The following is a 20,000-nucleotide window of genomic DNA, read 5'->3' as shown; positions in this document are numbered from 1 at the left end:
TCCCCCGCCCCCGTCACGTGCCTGAATTACTTCTGAACTTGACAAATACTTGAGCTGCCTGCGAATGTTATCTCATATGGTTTATTGCAAATAAATGAAACAGGCAAGTTTCTCCTTTCTGTGGAACACAGACTCATTAATATCCCAAAGCTGCTCTGCACAGGACCCAGATCTTCCCCCTCAGTCCTAACAGGACCAGATCCCTTCCAGATCCCACCTCATGATGACTGCTAGAAGGGGAGGGGGAGCATTCTTAGGGCTGCTGCTTCATCCCTGCAAAAGCGTGACCGCCCGGTGTGTCTGGGGCAGAGGCTTGTGGTTCCCAGAGCTGACACATCTTGCACCTGCACACCACGCGGCAGCCAGGCTGAGATGTCCCCATGCTCCTCCACACAGGCTAACGTCTCCCAGCTCCAATCTGAAGCGGGGAAGTGGAAGCCCAGTTTCCACCTGGATTCCCTGGGCATCCTGGGGAAGCTGAGAATGTGAGAGGGAGTCACCTTCTGCAGGCCAAAGTCTGCTTAAACATCCCCTGATTTATTGCAGTAAAAAGTCAGGAGACCCAGGGGATCTCCTAGCCTTCTCTCTGCCACCAAAGCAGTCCTACCTGTCGCCTCCTGAAGTAAATGGAAAGGAACGTCCCAGAACACTGAAGTCTGGAGTGGGTGCTGTATGACAGAGTCGGGAAATTAACATCTACCAAGTTCCTTCTCTCTGCCAGGTACCGTGCTAGGCACTTTACTTCTATTTTTCTCTAATCCTCTCGAGAATCTTTGACGATGATATCATTTGCCTCATTTTATAGATGAGAAATTCAAGTCTCAGAGTAACCCGCCCCAAGTTACACTTCTAGCAAGTCTTCAATCTCAACTTTGTTTGTGGTCAGACGTAACTTCTTTCCACTAATCTTTATTGACCTTTTCATTCAAAGCGTTTGAGTCAACACTGAGAACAATGTCAAACATTTCACTGGTATTCGTGCACTCATCCTACAAATATTCATTGAGTATGTATACCAAGTATACTAAGACCTGTCATTTTAAAGGCTCTCCAGGGTGATAGAAGGCAAAAGCAGCAAAAGCAGCTCGATAATGCAGGGCGTGTTCAGTAAATGTGTGCACGAGGCCTTGGGGAGGGAGAAGAAACAAAACAGGAGGCAATACCATAAGATGGTAGAATGAGACAGTGTCAAGGGCCTGCAGTGCCCTTGAACCCTGAGGAAACCGAGCTGGGTCATAAGTCAACAAAAAGTAGAGACTGAAAAAGGAGAGATCAGACAGGAGATGGGAATGCAACAAGAAGGTGCAACAAGTTCACAGAAGAGGGCGAGGGGAATATAAAATAGAGAGAGTAGAGAGCATAACCTTGAAAAAGAATGGGAACTCCAGCTGGGCCCACATGAGGATAATGAGGTCCCAGGGGACAACAGAGACGAGCGAAGGCACAGGTGGCTGTCATGAAGGTAAAGGAATGATCAGTGGGAATGAAGGAGTAGGAGAGGTGAAAGCACAGAGGAGGGTGGTTACGGAGAGGTAGAGTTCAAGATCTTGTAAGTAGACACCCTTCTGGGTAAAGACAAGATCGAAGGTTTGGTCATTTGTGTTGATTCTAGAACAGCAGAGATGTTCAGTGGATACGAAGAAGTCAGCGAATCACTTTTACGATGCGAGGTGTCCCTGGGGACAAGTTCTCCTTATGCAAGTCTGACATGGCACATTGAACAATGCCAGGTTCCTAACGCCCAGATACGAGGTGCTGGAGGAAGACGGACCCTGGAGAAGGGAATGCCTCTCAAATGGGCCCAATCATCTGAGCTGGCAAGGAAGACCGACTCTCTCATTTAGGAGTGAACAGGGCTGTAAGAGCTGTAACTCAGCTCACTTCAGCCCAGACTTGCCTAATCCACACGTTCACGGCCAGAGAGAGTACTCATAGGTCGAACATTCATCTGGGATCCCTGGGCTGAGACTTCCCAACACAGTCTGATCAAAACAAGGAACGAGCATGGCTAACGCTGTTTTTGACCCCACCATGGCTGAATGAGTTTCTGAGAAAGACTGCACCCTTCTCAGGTGCGAAACATCTCATCTTCTTCACCATCTCCATGAACTCTCATAAAGAGTTTTAACAAGTATCTTTTATCTTGAGAGAGAGAGGAAGAAAAAAAAAAAAGAAAGAAAAGAAGAGAGACATGCACCAAAATAACCAGCTTTAACAAATGGCTACCGGTTTAAAAATAGTGCAGGGGTTTAAGTTTTGCCTTCATCTCAGTGGCTGACCTTGCTAATACAGTATGTAGATCTCTTGCCAACTAATCGGCGGACTGTAAAGCACGGCTTCAAGCTGTGGTCAATGATCTGTAACAGGAATGAATGAGAGGGTGTTAGCAGCCAGGGTCTGTAGCCTACTATCTGTATCTGACAGCTGTCACCCTCTCTGCAGAGGCCAAGGCCTAGACCTTCATTTAAAAGCAGCATGGCTGATCAGATTACTGGGACAGTGTGTCAAAACTGACTGTGCTGAACCAGAGAGACAGAAAGTAAATCTATAAATAGCAGTCTTGCCGCCTCTATGAAGCACTGAAGGATAACCAACACTGAGCAGCAAATGCAGTGTTTAGTCTTTGCAGCCAGTGGAATGCAACTGTGGCCAGATCAGAAGCCTTGCTCTATGATACAATGTACTGGAAAGATCGGCTTTATGGGCAAGAATTTAAAAGAGTTACATTCTTGGCAATGGTAATGGTCACACAGCAATAATTGGTTTGAACCAACTTTATGAACTAACAAGGTTCTCTAGCACTTAATAATGTCCTCGGGGCACAGGGGCTCAGCAAGTCACCTTTCCCATAATGTGCCGGCTGCCTGTTTCCAACAGTCCCCAGGGACTGCCAGTGTTGAAACACAGAAAGTGATAAAATAAGAGGCTCTCCATTTGATATCTATTATAGATGTCAACTGGGTCTTCAACCAGAACAGCTGCGCAAAGTACTTGGGGAGAGTGGAGCATCATGAGGGTGAGTTATCTATAGTCTACGCTGATAGCACGGCTTAGACGCTGGACATCACCGGGTTATAAATGAGCCAGCTGACATTTTATAGTAGGTACCAACTCTTCCAAGAACCATTTGTCACTCTTCAAGGTTTCCGCTGATAAAACTGGGATGTCTAAAAATTTGTCAACAGCCTCAGAAAGTAACCCCGAGGTCACGTCAGAGGGTGACAAAGTACGTGCTTACTTGACATTCTATAAACACACAAATGGAACACTGGTGGCGACAGTGTTGCAAAGGTCTCTCCAGGTTGCAGAGTTCCAAATCAGCCTCATTGTGGCTGCCAAGGATGTGGACGTCGAGACAGTGTAGGCCGGGAGCGGTGCTTCCTAACCAAGCGGGCACGGACCCAGAGCGAGTGAGCGAGACCTCAGACCGGAGCTCTACCGTTTAGACCACTCCCACTGGGGTGGAGAAGATGGGAATTAGGCAAATGACTTTTTTCCAACGCTGGTGAAATTGTTCTCTTTTTAAAAAGGTTCAACTTAGTACTTTCAAAAATAATAAAAACAAGAAAAACCATATTAATAACAGCAAACACTTCCATATGCCTCTTTTTTAAGAGCTATATGTGTAGAACCCAATTAATCCTCACATTCTAATGAGATAGGTACTTGTAGTGTCTCCATTTTGCAGATTAAAACCTGAGATACAGAAAGGTTAACCAACCTGTCTAAGGCGACACAGTTAATAGGAGAAAAGTCGGGATTCAGACTTAGGCAGGCTGGCCTCAGAGCTGCCACAGGCACTCCTCCTTAATCCTGTGAAAACTGTCCCCTCAGGAAGAGACTATGTTAGAAAGTGAACACGGGGAACGAAAAGATCAAAGTGACTCATCCAGAACTATGCAGGAATCAAAAAAGGAAGCGGAAGAACAAAAAAGGCCATCTCTGTTCTGATGGCTGACTCTGACTAACTTCATTCTGCAATGTTTATGTAGCATGCCTTTCCTAAGCACTTCTGTCTCCAGATACCACACTAGCCAGAATGACGGGTTCCAAAATGAGTAAGAAACAGCCTCCGAGAAAGCCAGTTTAGTGTTTCTGCTCAAATGGGGGACCTCGACCCTGGAATGCCATCTCCTCACTATCATTTGCTTTGGCCTCTTCAGACATGAAAGTGAGAAAACACCTTTTACTAAAGGAATACAGGACTGTGGGGGGCAGGGGCAGCAAGGGGAGCAGCCTCACACTGCTCTCAGGCCGATGGGAAACATCACAAGGATGGGCTCTGAACACAGATGAGTTGGTAAGCCTTCGGGCTGACCATTCAGACCCCTCTGTGTGAGTGCGGATGGCCATTCTGGGGCTGCTGCCCAGTAGAGGATAGAACAAGCCTAATTAAAAAGTGACATGTGTTCCCATGGCTTTAAAAGTGTCATACTGGCTGTCTGTCACTATCTCTTGGAATCCATGATATTGGAGAGACGAGGAGTAACTGGAGATCATTTATCAGCCTCCTGGATTCAACCCCACTGGATCCAAAAGTGGGGAGGTCCCAAAAAAGGTTAAGTGGTTTGCCCAAGAACAAACTGCCAGAAGTGACAGAGCCAGGCAGGAACCAGGCCTGAGAACTCCCAATGGAGGTATTTTTTCTACAGCCCCACACAGCTGTCCATGGAATGGTGTATGAAATCAGTAAATTCAATTAAGTCGAATGTGCATTTTGAAAAAAGTCAAGAATGAAGAAGTAGAGTTTGAAGACCATTCAACATTCATGAGGTGTGCCCATTTCAGGTCACTGGAGATGCTCTCTGGTGCAAAGGGTTTCTTAATAAAGGGTTTCATTGGCCAGTTGGATCGAGACATGCACACACTGATATCTTGCTTCTGGCAATATCTTAAACCCCCAGTTAGGCAAGTATAAAAAACAGCAATGGCCTTGAGAGTGCAGCATGGTTTATACATGGCATACACATCTTTGAGGATTTGGAGAAATCTACAAGGGATCCAATGCTTTTCCACCTATTGACATTTACAAAGCAGTTTAAATCATGCATGAGAGGCCTCAGGCACATGCAGTTCACAAAACATAACTCCGAGCTCCCAGGGAATTTAAGCTGACCAACACTCTTTATTAGAACCGACAGTGAAAGACAGCTATTGCGAAATTCGTACCAGAAATGCAATACCAAGATGACAGCCTTAATGCCAGTGGATATATTATGTAGATTGCCTGACTCAAATCTTTCTTGTTAAATAAGTTTCATGCATTCTTTTTTTTCTCCTCAAGAATATCCTCTGGCTTCACCGGGGTAGTATTCCTTAAAATCCTTGATCATTCGTTTTTCAATATTTTGGACATGCTAAGTTAGCACAAAAGAGTAGACAGATATATTTAAACAGTGGGAAATAGTTAAACCTTTAAATGAACACCATAGCTGGACCATGAATTAAATATCTCAATGTTATTTTTTGTATAAAGTTCCAATATTTAATAAATTTTAAAAAGAAACATTTTCTTAGGGCTGATTTATTATAGATATTCAATTCCCATGTAACCTATATAATTATCAATTAAGGATAATTTCACCTGCACGCTTTCGTAGGCCAAGAGTTTCAAGGAAATAATGTCCCAATAAAAACAGGCCAGGGAAAAAAGGCAGCAAACATACTTTTCCTCTCTAATCTTCATAGACATCAAAATACAATGTAGGTGTTTTAAATTCTGCTTGAGGAAGAGACAGCAGGAATAGGTCGACATGACTGAGATCAGGGAAGAAAGTCATTGGCAATCTGGCACCGGAGACAGTGGGCCAACGGCAAATTTGGCAGAGGCTGATAGGGTAAAATTGCTATTATTTGGAGGCTTTCTGAGTTTTGAATGGATTAGATTATTTGCTTTCTATTCTAGACTTTCTAACATGTGTCAGCCTTAGATATTCTGTGTTAAATGTTATCACTGCCTAAGCGACAGCACCATCTTCTTCCATAGGGCACTACCTTTACTAAGCAACATAGCAGGAGTACATTAACGAAGCTGTACGCACACTGTTACAGTCAAGAATTATGTCCCGTGGAATGCACTCAACAGTTGTGTACACAGTATGTATCAAGCTGCCTTGAACTTGCTTATCTACTGTACTCTAATAGTTACAGCAAAGGTGTTCCAGCACCAATCTCTGTCTGTAGTCTGAATAAATCATATGCTACTCTCATGTAACTATTATTATTTTTGAAACAGAGATGCTTCAGTGATTATTAAAATATGTATTCCTTTTAAAAATACAGCTAAATTCACAGTCACCCTTTATTCCTTATGTTTTTTTTTAAATAACTAGCAATTTCAAATATATTTGAGAAAGCTGTATAAAAAAGTTCAGAGAACTGTATAATAAACCCCACCTGCCATCACTCAGCTTCAGTTATCAACCCATGGCCAACCTTGTTTTATCTACACTCTACCAATTCCCAGTATTTCCACATTTCCAGATTATATAAAAACAATCCCAAGACATTGTATCATTTTACCCATATGTGTTTCAATATATGCTTTTTATTTTTTTTTAATTATAAGATGGTACAGGTATAACTATTACTGTGTAGAGTTCCATTTTTTTAACATTTAAAAATTAACCCATAAAAGAAAAAGAAACATAGAACCACTTTTCTAGATGTTTCCATAGGTCTCAATCATTTATTCAAGTTCAAGAGCAGAGTTTCTAATTTCTTTACAAGCACTAGGGATTAACAAGGTGTATATAGCTGGTGGTTAATGAATGATTTTCAAAAGATTTCCTGAATGATATTCACTATATATGCAAACATAAATTCACTGCATTATTGTAATCAAAGCCCAAGAATGAACATATTAATAGAGTAAAATGAAGTAAAACCTCCTTAAAAGGGTTACTGATAGTGTTAAATAAAAGATATATCAGGTATCCTATAATCTAAGTAGTGAACACAATTGTACACCCCACAGGCAAGCCACAGTCTTTCAAAAGATGATAATAGAGAAGCTGCAGATATATTTTTATGTGCTGGGTATAAAAACACAATCATGAATAACCACTTGAGCATCCAAGAGCATGTGCAATCTGTAAGTGACCCTTCAGACACTGAGCATGAAGAAGATTGAGGCAGTCTGACACCCTACAATCATCTAAATAAACTTCCTAAAAAACTGCCTTCTACGCTTACAGTGATGTCTTTTAAAAAATCTCAGCACTGAATGAATTACATTATATTAATAGAACTGACAGCTGATGAAATAATGCAAGAAAAATAATCTAGTAGTGACCTCAAATGAAACCACAAAGACATTAGGCTAATGGAAGTAAAATCACTCATTGCACAGTGACTTACTTTTTATTTTGCATTAAAATAAAAAGCCAACCTAAACCTTCCTCAGGATATTACATTTTGAAACTAACCACAAAATACTTCCAGAAAGGGGGCTTATTTCAGAAAATCTATATGCATTTTGATTTTTTCAAGGGTGAGCAAGCTTTCTATATCACAGGGTGGTTGAACATGGAAAAAATGCTGCAGTGATATGAAATAAGTGAAGATCATTGATCTGAAATAGGCTGTAATTACCATTTTAAGGGCAGAACACCTGTTTTACTGAGGGAACATACATAAGCAGTACACTTCCTCACTATAATTACAAGAACGAATGATGCCCCCCAGTTTCTCATTTTCCATCTCTTTTCTCTGACTTTCAGTTCTGCAGGTGGGCAGTGAGACAGTCCGTGTGGACCCCAGGCCATGCCCCCACCCCCTGAGGCTGAGCACTTCTCTTCATTCTCTACCCAAATATGTCAAGAGTACACAAGGTGAACCTAAAGAAAACATAAAGTAGATAATGTACTGAAGTTAGAAACAGGCACCATTAAGACAGACAAAACCAATGAGATCTAACATCTTTTTCTTCTTAAAGAATTTCTCCTATCAAAAAACTGAGCCCAACAGAATAGCGCATATGATTGGGAATAATAAATACAGGTGGGATTACTCAAAGATGTTTCGCAGCATTATAAAATCTCCTATTTCTTTGGAAATAACTACTGAATTGTCTTCAACACTTAAAATGTAGAGTTTTTTCTTAAAATTTCAGAGAATCCCATCGCTGCTGGGGAGTGCCCACAGATACAACAGAGAATAAGCATCATTTGGTTCAATCTTCAGTGATAAATGGACCCCCGTTTACAATAACCTGCCAGGCGCCTAGTCACTCTGTGCTTAGTGATGGTGTGCTCCTTCTTTCCTGAGGCAGTTAATTTCAACTTCACATAACTCCACTTTTAGATTTTAGCTCAATACAAGAAAGAATTTTCTGTCTCCTTGTAGTTTCAACTCGCTTTGCCAAGCTCTATCCTTAGAGAACCCACAAAGCGATTGTAATCTCTTTCACTTGAAAGAATTTCAAGCACTTTATTTTAAAAAGTCATTGTATTCCTCAAATCTGTTGTCCAGGTAAACATTTATCGTCATTTAACAGTTCATAGGCCACAGCTTCAAATACATCTCATTCATCATTTCCTTATTCATTTGCATGTTCATTCATTCATTCATTCATTCTCCAGGTAAACATTTATAATTATTTCAACTGCTCTTCGTAAACATGACTTCAAGAATGTCCTACTCATCATTTGCTTATTCATTCATTCATTCATTCATTCAATCGTTTATTCATTCATTTCTTCACTCATTCAGCAAAAACTGAGTGAATCTCTACCTCTTTTAAGTTGCAGGCACTGTTCTGTACGCTCTGAACACAAAGTAGAAATCAGAGGCCCCTGGTGACATGAAGACATGGAATCATGACGCTGTGTACTAAGTGCTATCCTAGAGGTATATAAATAACCCGTGCTGACATAAATGAGCAAGTGTTTTAAGATCACTTCTAAATGCTTTATACTATTCTAGCCTATCAAAACAGACACCAAGCTAATCTACTACTCCACTTGGAATGAGTTTTTCCCAGTAGAAATGACAGGCTGCATTGCTGTAGAAGACAATGTACAGCAGAGATGGTGATCTCCCAGCAGCTTGTCCCTTCTCTGTTATGAGAAAACCCCAGCTTTGTTCAGGTATCAGTCATGTGCCCAGCCCAGGACACGCTGAAGTGGTCTAAGCTAATCTGTACATGCTCGTGACTAGTTCTGGTAGACATGTGACCCAGTTCTAGATGAATCATTAATGAGATGTAAGGGGAAGTCCCTGCAGGACCTCTGGAAAGGTCCTTTCTAATAAAAAGAAACACACGGTGAAGGACTAAGTCTATCTCCTTCCTTCCTTCTTTCTTTCCGTGGGCATGAGTTGGAGATACAATGCTTGTAGCTGTGGCAGCCATCATATCAACAGAAGGTAAAGCCAAGAGACCCTTAGAGAAGCCAGTCCAGCACTCACCTGGCTACCTCTGGATGTCTCATTTTGTGAGATAATTAACTAAATATCCCTTTTTTACGGCCACTTTTGGTTAGAAATTCTGTTACTTGCAGCCCAAAATATCCCAACTGGCACAGAGGCATACACAATCTTCAGAGTAAATGCCTTGGTGATGAACTGGTGGAGAGGAGGAATTAAGCTCTTATTGGTAAAACAAGAAAGAAGCCAAATGGAAAATTTTAAGAGGGAACCTATGGTCTCATATGCTAAGATTTAGAAAGGGAGAATAAAGACCAAAAGAAGATTAAATTACTACATGACAATGACAATCTCACTCTGGTTTGGAACTTTTCTTCCAAATCAGGGTAGTGAAAAAGAACCATTTTATCTCACTTTTGCTCACAGACACAAACTGTCAAAACTTTTTAGAGTTGGATTTGTCTAAGTAACAGGGACCAATACTATAGTACTTCAGAGAGGGGGTCCCTTTGACACGGCTGGCACTTTAAGCTACACTTTCAAGCCCCTGTCTGATTCTGCTGCTTTCAAGTTATAACCTAATCTGCTTAAATGCATCAACTGTATTTGCCTGGTGTGGGATTGATTACAAAACCTTGTTCTAGTTCTCAAATCAGAAGTTAAAAAAAAGATTTGTTTTCGTTGGGAAAAAAAAAAAAAAGAAAGAAACTTGCTAGTGAAGTAAAATAGGATGGGGGAACTTTTAAGGCTAGCCCTAAGAGTCTCACAGCTTGAAATAGTCTAGATTTCACAAAGTATTAGGAAAGTAAATTATTTTGCTTTCCCAAATTCTTGGCACCTAAGGACACCTTCTAGGAAGTGAAATTTGCTCATTTATAAAGTGTTAATAGTTGAAAAAAATGTTTTTGATAGAAAGTTTACTAGAAAGCTTTATAAATGACCCTGTCTTCTTGAAACCTCACCTCCAAAATTTGCTTCCAGCCCAAACATATTCTTTCATTCATTCGACCATTCAACTAATTAATTCTCTAAAAAAAAAGACCATTAAAAGTGCATGGAGTATAGTGGTAAACACAAGAGGCCCAATCCCTGTCTTCCAATGGAGGAGACAGTCAATGAATAAGGGAATGAATGTGCATGCGTGCGTGTGTGTGTGTGTGTGTGTGTGTGTGTGTGTGTGTGTGTGTAAATGTTGGCTAAGTGCTATGAAGAAAAGCAAAGCAGGATAAGGAGACACAGGTGACTTGGAGGGTGGGAGCACTGCTGTTTTTATACAGTCAGGAAAGGCTTCCCGAGATGGCATTTAAAGAGAGCGACCCAAATGAAGTGAGGGAACAAGCCAAGTGACACGATAAGAGGGTAGAGAATTCACAAATGGAACAAACCTCTGAGGTGCACACTGGCTCAGCTCGTTGGAAGGACAAACCACAGGCCAGGCGACTGAGTGGACTGTTGGGCAATGAAGTTGAGCAGTAGGTAGGTGCCAGACTCTGGGGAGGACCTTTGTTCTAAATGTGAGAAGACAATGGAAGGTCTGGACTCTCGGTTTCTTGTTCTCCTTGCCTCCAATGATTTGGGAATCACGATTTTAAAATTGGTATTGTTACTGGTAGTGACAAGATGAAGAGCATGACGATGGGCAGTGGGAGGCTGAGGTGGAAGCAAGGAGGTCAAGAATTGAGAGGCCAGAGGCTCTGACGGGTTGTCATGTGAATGCTGAGTCTCAGTGGAAAGAAGGGGCGTGTCAGATGCTAAAATCTTCAACAAATGAGGGAGAGGATGGTAGGTAAGAAAGGGCAGAAGTGATATCATCTGATGCATGGCTTTCAAGGCAGCATTTTCTATGATGAAGGAGGAACAACGTATCTATACTTAGGTCGAAGAAAGCAAAAAGACCCTCGTTCCTGTCCCTCATTTCCACATGCACACTTACGCAGCAACGCATTACATTCGCAACATGCAGTTTGTTACACCTAGGAATGAAGATACAGCATAGTTGGACGAATCTGGAAAGAAAATAAGATGAATAAATTCTTTTACTGTTTTCCTCCACATTACATTTTCGATAACATTTGATAATAGTCAGGAATATTACGACATTCAGGAAATATGACAGGAGTGTATTTTTCAGAAAGCTGAAGCTTGAAGCTTTAAATAAAATATTTAACTATCTCAAAAGAATCTTTCCTGCTTCTCTATTTAAAAATGTCCTATACTTGATTACCCTGAGCTTAATTTCATCTTCTCTTGATAACAGAGGATTACCATTATTGGCTCAGTAATTGTACCCGTTACTGACAATGATGAAATGTAATGCTCCCAGGGGTGAATGTGTGAATGTCAACGGTGTATTTCACAGAAGGCCCATCTCCCCATCCTCCCCACAAAAAAAGAAAAAGCTTCTATTGAAGGGCTCCAGGGAGAGTGAAGAACTGGTCAGTTTGAAACAGTTTGGTCTTTTCTCACTATGACTGGTTGCTTCATACTGCTCGCAGCACAAGTGGTGATTTGTTACTTAACTTTACATACAATGTCTTCTCAGGGTCCCAAGGATAGGGACACCTGGACCAGAGAACCAAGTGCCTGGGCTCTGGGGACAACGTACTGCTGCTTAGAATCAGGCACTGTCTGTACAGCAGGAACTATGGGAACTCTGCCTCCCGACCCAGCATGGTGTTCCAAGCCAGGGAAGAACATATATAATTCTTGCCCGCCAACAACCAGAGCGCAGTAAAGTGTGAAGGTGAGGACACTCCCCCTCCACCTGGCTTGGACGCCTCTCACAGGGTGCAGCTGGGGAAGGTTGCATGGAACAGACGCAGAACTTTACTTTGGGTGTTCTTGGCTACTTAGCAAAATAGTCCTGCTTTCCTGTGAGCCTCACGTGCACTCTGCTCCAGCTTCTGGAGGGGCTGCTGGAAACAGGGCCTGGAGTCATCCTGATCATCGCCTCTCAGCTGGCTGGTGGATGAGCACAAACACAAAAGGTGATACTGACAGTCAGCATCAGATCTGACTGCTCCCGACAACTCCTGTGATACAGCAACCTCCGGGACTTGAGGACACATCTGTGAGGAGATGTAGTAGCTGCCATCTGCACAAACTGCATTATTTAACTGCGCTGGCACTGATTAACATTTGCTGTAACCTATGGTAATGGGCTCTGGGGCTTTGCATGTCTGCTACACAGTGGCAGCTGATGTCTCCTGCTCCATCCTTAAAACAGGATGCTTTAATTTTTAATGGAGCACATGTTCGATTGGCTATACAAACAGGCTAATCTGCAAAGCATGTGCTCAATAACAAGCCCAGCTATGCCGCCAGAATATCAACATGACTCGGCCAAGTTGGATAGGAGAAGTTGGGCCTCCTGCTCACCTCCTCCAGTCTAGGCTGTGGGCTGGGAGCACTGGCTGGCTGAGAACCAAGGGGTGGCTGCAGCCAGAGGCCCCTGTGGCCTCCTCTGGAGTCTCTGAGGGTCTTCAGCTTTTGGGTGCCTGAAAGCCCTAACCAGCAGGGAAAAGAACAAAACTGCATCCGGCAGGTTTAGGCCTCCGGTGTAAGGCCAGATGTGGCAATAAAGATGAGACTCCCCTCCACTGCACAGGCCTGACTAGAATGAAAGACATGCATCCAGCTCCACAGACTCGCCAAGTGCCCTGCACTCTGCTCAATGATGAGGATTTAAACACAGATAAGGCACAGTCCTCGACTTCACAAAACCCACACCGATAACCACCATGCCAGTGTGAGTTGTGACACGTTAGAGGTAGAGATGTTCTTGGGGGGGGGAGCACTGGGAGGAAGTAAGCGAGAAGGAGACATTTGAGTTGGGTTTTGAAGGATGGGCAGGAGTTCACCAGCAGCACTCAAAATGGCATACAGTTAAGGAGGAGCATGGTGTATGCGGAATGGTAAAATGTCAGATATACTAGTGTTAAGTTGCAGATACTTACACAGAGATACATGGTGAGAAGTTGGCAGTTTGGGTCCAGAGCTTATGAAAAAAGTAACAAGAGACAGGCCACTGTGGCAGGGTTCCAGGTCTAAGGATATACTCTGTGGGAAAAGGCTTCCAAGTCAAAATACTCAGTACCATATCTTTTTCTGAAATATTCACAAAATATGTTTTAGAATACTTAAGCCTCTGAGAAGTTCTGCAGTTAACACAACCTACCAATGAAAGCAAATGTCTAACTTTATTTAACCCAGGATTTCCTCAACTTATTTGTCCATGGAACCATTTTCTCCAGTTATACTTCTTATCACTCCTCGGAAGAATGGAAATCCACCTCCAATGAACTCGCAGGAATGTTTCCTCCAGCAGGTTCTTGGTTTCGACTGGTTTGTGACGAGGGAAGACTGTGCTATTCCGACCATACACTTTCAACAATTCACCTCTTGTCTATCTCCACTGTTCTTTCTAGGTAACCCAGTATCTATCATAATGAATGACATTTATTTGTTTGTGTTTGTATCTCCATTAGATCAGAGACGTACTTTATCCATCTCTGCATTCATAGTGTCAAGCTCTGTTACCTGGCTAGAACAGGAATATTTACTGAATTGAACCAAAAATTTTTACAACGTTGGAATAGAACAAAGTCAATTAACATGGGCTCAAAGCTTCAATCCATGTCTCCTTAGCACAGCCTCTCATCACTGGAGATCAGCTGTCCAATGTGACACCTGACCACTGTCCGTCTGGGCCATACCCCTTGGTGGTCACTTGGGAACTCAGCATTCAGACCTTCGGTGGGCGGGCAGGCTTCCTTTATCAGCCACACGTCCCTGGCTCCTACACAACTTCTCAGCCTCTGTAGCCCCTGACTCCTCTCTGGCCTGGCCACACGGGGTAGCAGTCTTTGTTGCTAAGCATCTCATTTACCTCTTTACCTCCAGGCCAGCTCCTCTAGTGAGAGGAAGCCACACAGTAAGAAAAATCTGAGGAGGTACCAGAGTATCCAGGGGCCAAAGAATCCTCAAGGACATGTGTTTTATTGGTGTGTATGTATTTTTCCTTGGATGGCAGGGTGTTCGGGGGACTTGGTTGGGTTGGGGGCTATTGATAAGTGTCTACTCTAGAGATAGGGTGGTTGAACAGTCAAAAGGTCCTTTTATGAGGAATCTTAATACAATCTTCGATATCCTTTTCAAAAATCATTAGCCTATAAATATTTAGCCCTACCTTCCCTGCCCCAGCCCATTTACTCAAATTTAAAATGCTTCTTTCTATAGTTACCAAAGTTGCCCAAACTGCCTCCTTGTTCTCATTTGCTCTAGCTCATTAGAACAAGAAGACACTTTTCTGTATTGCCTACAAGGACAGAGTTGACACTTGGTTAGCTGCCTTGTTGAGATCCGTATGTATCATGACTACAGCACAAAAATGCTGTCAAAAGATCCTGTGAAGAAGGTAAAGGGGTTACTCTGGCTCAGCTTATGGTGGCTCCACAGCCCGCTCTTGCCCTTCCAAGGGCTCATCAATCACTTTCCCCCTTTAAGTTGTGCCCTTGGTAATGTGTTTCATTTTCTTGTAAGGTTTCTAAGAAGCTACAGCAGATGAAAAATGAATGCAATAAAATGAGAACCACGTTTGCGAGGCTCTGTCTACACCATGGAATAGAAAGAAGACTTGAATGGAGGCTGAATGATCAGAGCAGAACATCTATCCTAAAATCTGCCCTGTGTCTGGTTTTCAAGACTTCTATCACTTACGGTCTCTAGTGCCACATTCCACTTTTCCGTAAGCTTGGAAATAAAAGAATGACAGAGCTGATACCCTCATTTATCAGGTGAGCAAACTGGGGCCTACGGAGAGTCACTTACTCCAAGCCACTTGCTTGGTTTGGTGCTTGGCACTTGAGCTGCTGTCCTGCAGGTGGTAGGTCGGACTTTCTTTCTAATGCACCCAGTGCCACCAAGCCACTTGACTATTCAGGTGGTCAACGGGACTGCCAGTGAGGGTTGGCACTGGAACGCTCAGATGTTCCCATTACGGGTACCATGGGCTGCTTTGCCAGTATGGCTGACACTACTTCATCCGCTTCCTTTCACTCCAGGAAGCCCACAGGCTTGTAACTGCATTCAGATATGGGGGATTTGGGCCATCAGGCACTTTAATTAGTCTGTATGGAAAAAAATGAAACTGATCAAATTAAATATTAATCACATATAAACTGTGGATAAATTAGCAGGGAAATCATCAGACAGGAAGGGCCATTCTTAAATGCAGATTTTTTTTTTACAAAAAAAATTTCAAAGGCTTCTCCTCCTGCTCTCTGTCCCCTGCCAAGTAAGTTGATTTCAAAGCAAAAACAAAGCTTATATTTTCCAAGCACAACAACGATGTCTAATCAGAATTTCCTTTTGCTGAAATATTGAATGGAAAATTCAATTCCTTAAATCTTTCTAAATCTTTGCCTCTGATTGGGTTCATTAATAAACATGCTGATTTTGTTACAGGGAGAGGCATATGGTATAATCTGCTAACAGGAAGAAGTATTTTGCATTTTATTGTAGAAAACAAACATGCAAACAGGTTCTCACAGATGGTTTTCTTAGCTTCTGGGAGGGGAAAAAAAGCTTAATAATGCTTGAAACTAGTTTTTCTCTTTAATAACAACAACAACAAAATACTCGTACATCTCTAGTGGAACTGCTTATAAATTAGATTAAGTTCCACTCCAGGCTTTTAACAATTTAGGATTCACTTTTTGCTCTTGTTTAACCATACACACACATACACACACATACACACACATACACACACATGCATTTTCTTTCTCCTACTTTCCATCCCTCACACTTTCTCCTCTTAGAAACATTAACTTGCTCAGAGATGCAGAGATAATTCAACAATGCTTCACTTATCCATCATCATAAAGAAATAAGGTTTTCTCACAAATAAATTTTCCAGATAATTGATACTAAGCCTTTAAGGTTTTTCCAAATTGGTAGTGATGTTAAGGTTTCTTTTAAATAGACTTTTGTAGAACAATTTTAGATTTATAGAGAAATCGAGAAGATAGTACTGAGCATTCCCATGTACCCCACACTCAGTTTCCCCTATAATTAACATCTAACATTAGTATGGAACATTTGTTACAATTAATGAGCTAATATATTAATACATTATTATTAACTGAATTCCACATGTTATTCACATTTCCTTAGTTTTTACCTAATGTCTTTTTTCTGTTCCAGGATCCTTTTCAGGATACCGCATTACACTTAGTTGCTCTGTCTCTCTGGGCTCCTCTTAACTGGGCAGTTTATCCAAATTTCCTTGATTTTGATGACCTTGATATTTTGAGGGGAGTACTGAGCTATTTTGTAGCATGCTCCATTATTGAAATTTGTTTGGTGTTTTTCTCATAATAAGACTGACTTTATGGGTTCTTGGGAGATCACAGAGGTAAAGAGTCATTTTCATCATATAATATCATGATTTATGACTATTGATTTGACCTTGATCACAAGACTGAAGTAGTGTTTGTCAGGTGTCTCCATTATGCAGTCACTCCCCTCCCCTTTTATACCCCTTTCTTTGGAAGACACTCACTATTACACAGCCCATATCTACGAAATTGGGGGATATTCTTCCTTAAGAATGGAATATTTACATCAATTATTTGGAATTCTGCATCGGGGTTTTTATTTCTCCTCCATTTGTTAATTTATATCAGTATGAAATTATGAATATTTATCTCATACTTTGAGTTATATTCCAATGCTACTTTATTTATTGCTTCTTATCTATAAATTTCCACTCCAAAAGTGAGAAGCCTGGCTGGATGGGGGGTTTTTATTTTGCATGCCTTTTTCTGATATTCCTTGATTAGGATCTTTTTAAGAAGCTATGGGAGCTAATGTTTTCATTCTGCAGTGAAATAGATTTAACCTTTGTGAAGACACAGGGATACCACTGCGAGAAATCACTGTTCAGCTTAGTTATTAATCTTTAGCTCAGAAACCAGAATCAGAATCCAAAGAGATTCTCAAAGACTAGAATAATGGGTTGACTCTAACAAGCTAGAGTTTCATAAGGAAAATTATAAAGAATTGCACTTGAATCTGATTCATTAGCCACAAAAGAAACAGATGGAGTCACTGGGGTTTTGGCTTGCTTGGCCAATGCCCTTATAGCCTACCAAGACTGGGAAGCTGCCTTCAGTTGGCTTGCCAGCGGTGCTTTTAAGGTCTTGAGCTCAAGGCTTGCATTAATAGGTGTCCAGGAAATATATATAGAATGTTTAATGTTTTTTCCATTTCTTTCCTCACTGTTAGAACCATCTTTTCACTTTTTAGTGTCCTTTGTCTCCTGGTTTGTCTCTTCTCCAATATATTTCCTAAAGCATAGTTTTTTAACCAAACCAAACCAAACCAAACCAAACCAAACCAAACCAAACCAACACTAGAAAACCAAGCACCCATGCATGTTAAAACAACATGTAGACTTGGAGATGAAGTTCTGTATAGAACAGAGATTTTCCAGGGGGTTACATAAATGAGCTTGGAGGATGTGTGGCATCTATCTTTGTCTACTCAGAGCTCTTCCATGCTTGTTTCACTGGGTTTAATGTCTGCTTCAGCCAGGTTGCTAAAGAACCAACCACTAACAGGAAAATAATGAACCACAAGTCTACGCAAAGTGGCATTTTATTCCTCTGCTAAGGCAGTGACCAGTTCTGCCCTCTGCCCCTATAAACTTCAGTTGGTATTGCAAAAGATGGCTATAGTCCCCTCATCTATATTATAAGTGTAATCATGGAAATTTACCAGGACATTAATGAGTTTTAGCTCTTAAATTCTGTATCAGGCAAGAAAAGGAAATAAATAACATTCATATGGAAGAAGAAGAAGTAAAACTATGTTTATTCACAAATGGCATGATCCTATACTAAGAGAATCTTAAAGATTCCACAAAACAACTACTAATTTGTTGTTATTAAAACTAACAAACAAATTGGACAAATTCATAAGATAAAAGATCAATATATGAAAATCAATTGTATTTTTGTATAGCAGTAGTGGACTATTCAAAAAATAAGTTTAAAAAATTCCTAATAAAAAAACTCACAATAACATCAAAAAGACATATATGCTTAGGAATAAATTTAACGAAAGTAGCACAAGACTTGTACATTGAAAACTACAAAACATTTTTGAGAGAGATTAAAGAAAATTTAAATAAATGGAAAGACATTCCATATTCACGGCTTGGAAGACACAATATTGTTAAGGTGGCAATTCCACCCAAGTTGATCCGCAGATTAAATATAATCCCTATCAAAATCCCAGCAGACTTTTTTTTTGTGTGCAGAAATTGACAAGATGATTCTAAAATTTATATGGAAATGTGGGGTCAACAATAGTCAAAACATTCTTTAAAAAGAAGAATAAAGTTGGAGGACTCATAGTTCCTAATTTCAAAACATCTTACAAAGCTATGGTAATCAAGACAGTGTGGTAGGGACACAGGATAGATGTATAGATCACAGGTACAGAAATGAGAGTTCAGGGATAAACCTTTATATACATGGTCAGTTGATTTTTGACAAAAGTGCCAAGGCATTTCAATAAGGAAAGGATAGTCTTTTTAACAAAGGGTGCTGGGACAGCTGGATACCCACATGCAAGAAGATTAATTTATACTCTTCACACCATACACAAAAGTTAATTGGATCACACGAATCTAAGTGGAAGAGCTAAAGTTATAAAACTTTTAGAAGAAAACATAGAAGAAAGTCTCCATGACCTTGAGTTAGACAAAGTGTTTTAGATATATCAACAAAAGTATGATCCATAAAAGAAAACATTGATAAATTAGACTTCATAAAAATGAAAAACTCTGTACTTAAGAAAATTAAAAGACATCATTATATAAAAACTCAAGCCTCTGACTGGGAGAAAACATTTGCAAATCACATACTCGATAAAGGACTTGTATCCAGAATATATAAAGAACACTTAAAAGTCAATCATAAGAGACAAATCACCTAATTAAAAAAATGGACAAAAGATTTGAGTTAGTATTTCATCAAGTAAGAGCTACAAATGGTTAATACCATATGAAAAGGTCTTCAACATCATTAGTTATTAGGGAAATGCAAATTAGAACCACAGTGAGATACCACTTCATATCCACCAGAATAGCTATAATCAAAAAAGCAATAAAAATGTTGGATGTGAAGAAATTAGAACACTTATACATTACTGGGGGAACGTAAAACAGTGGAGGCACTTTGGAAAACAGTTTAGAAGTACCTTTTAAACAGTTAAAGTGCACATGGAACATTTTCCAGGATAGATCATATGTTAGGGCACAAAATAAGCATCAGTAAATTTCAGACTGAAATCATATCAACTGTCTCCTCCAGTCACAATGGTATGAAACTAGAAATCTACTACAAGAAAAAACTAGAAAATACACAGACACATGGAGAGCAAATAACATGCTACTAAACAGTGAATGAGATCAAGGAAGAAATCAAAAGATACGTAGAGACAAATGAAAATGAACACACAATGACTCAAAATCTATTAGACACAGTGAGGAAATTCATAGCAATATAGAACCTCAAGAAACAAGAAAAAGCTCAAAACACAATCTAACTTTACACTTAAAAGAA

At 40.7% G+C, this 20,000-nt stretch overlaps 1 protein-coding gene and 2 long non-coding RNA genes across 15 annotated transcripts in view; 1 reads left to right on the top strand and 2 right to left on the bottom strand.

The window, feature by feature from the left end:
• The window catches only part of LOC111744138, a 2,919-nt gene extending 2,207 nt beyond the window's left edge, over nucleotides 1-712 (bottom strand). Inside the window, exon 1 of the long non-coding RNA XR_002782019.1 lies at nucleotides 608-712. This is a non-coding gene — a long non-coding RNA (uncharacterized LOC111744138). The remainder of the gene's footprint in view (nucleotides 1-607) is intronic.
• The window catches only part of AUTS2 (AUTS2, activator of transcription and developmental regulator), a 1,087,944-nt gene that overhangs the window by 194,059 nt on the left and 873,885 nt on the right, over nucleotides 1-20,000 (bottom strand). The window lies entirely within an intron of this gene.
• LOC111744137 lies at nucleotides 597-15,503 on the top strand. 2 transcript variants are annotated; one of them, XR_002782017.1, is made up of 5 exons: nucleotides 597-721; nucleotides 11,909-12,109; nucleotides 14,269-14,369; nucleotides 14,650-14,782; nucleotides 14,908-15,503. It is a non-coding gene; the product is annotated as an uncharacterized LOC111744137 (long non-coding RNA). The 2 variants fall into 2 exon arrangements; XR_002782018.1 differs by lacking the exon at nucleotides 14,650-14,782 and having other exon boundaries at nucleotides 14,908-15,500.

Source organism: Pteropus vampyrus, unplaced genomic scaffold (assembly GCF_000151845.1).
Source record: "Pteropus vampyrus isolate Shadow unplaced genomic scaffold, Pvam_2.0 Scaffold128, whole genome shotgun sequence".
Lineage (NCBI taxonomy): Eukaryota > Metazoa > Chordata > Mammalia > Chiroptera > Pteropodidae > Pteropus > Pteropus vampyrus.
Note: the sequence above shows the minus strand (reverse complement) of the source record. Positions and strands in the feature narration are given on the sequence as shown.